This window comes from Hippocampus comes, unplaced genomic scaffold, assembly GCF_001891065.2.
Source record: "Hippocampus comes isolate QL1 unplaced genomic scaffold, H_comes_QL1_v1.1 scaffold41, whole genome shotgun sequence".
NCBI lineage: Eukaryota > Metazoa > Chordata > Actinopteri > Syngnathiformes > Syngnathidae > Hippocampus > Hippocampus comes.
In genome coordinates this window covers 1786593-1786927 of record NW_017805153.1, presented here as the reverse complement: position 1 = coordinate 1786927, position 335 = coordinate 1786593, and the positions used below count along the sequence as shown (strand labels likewise).

The 335-nt window shown below is 45.1% G+C and overlaps 1 protein-coding gene across 5 annotated transcripts in view; it reads left to right on the top strand.

Annotated features, from left to right (window-relative positions):
* The window catches only part of nbeal1 (neurobeachin-like 1), a 44652-nt gene that overhangs the window by 21756 nt on the left and 22561 nt on the right, over positions 1–335 (top strand). The window lies entirely within an intron of this gene.

Here is a 335-nt window from a genome sequence, read left to right as displayed (position 1 = left end):
TCGCAACAACAGTAGCAAGCGTCATTTTGCCTCTTGGGTTATACCATCTCAACTAGAACGTGGGGGATAGTCCCCAAACAATTTTCGTCTCTTTATAAACACACCTGCTAAACCCCAGTGGAACGAATAAAAGACGCCGTCAACAAGACAGTTGTCGTAAAAAATATATTTGGCCAAAAAGGGAAAAACACAGATTGGCAGGAAATCGTGTCCGTTCAACTTCGAGTGTCGTCTCGGCTGGCTTAGTTTAGCTGTTGTCGTGTATGACGTCTTTGCGTCGGCGCTGATTGGTTGAAATCAAAAAACGCGCTTGCGTACATGTTCGCGCTGAAACA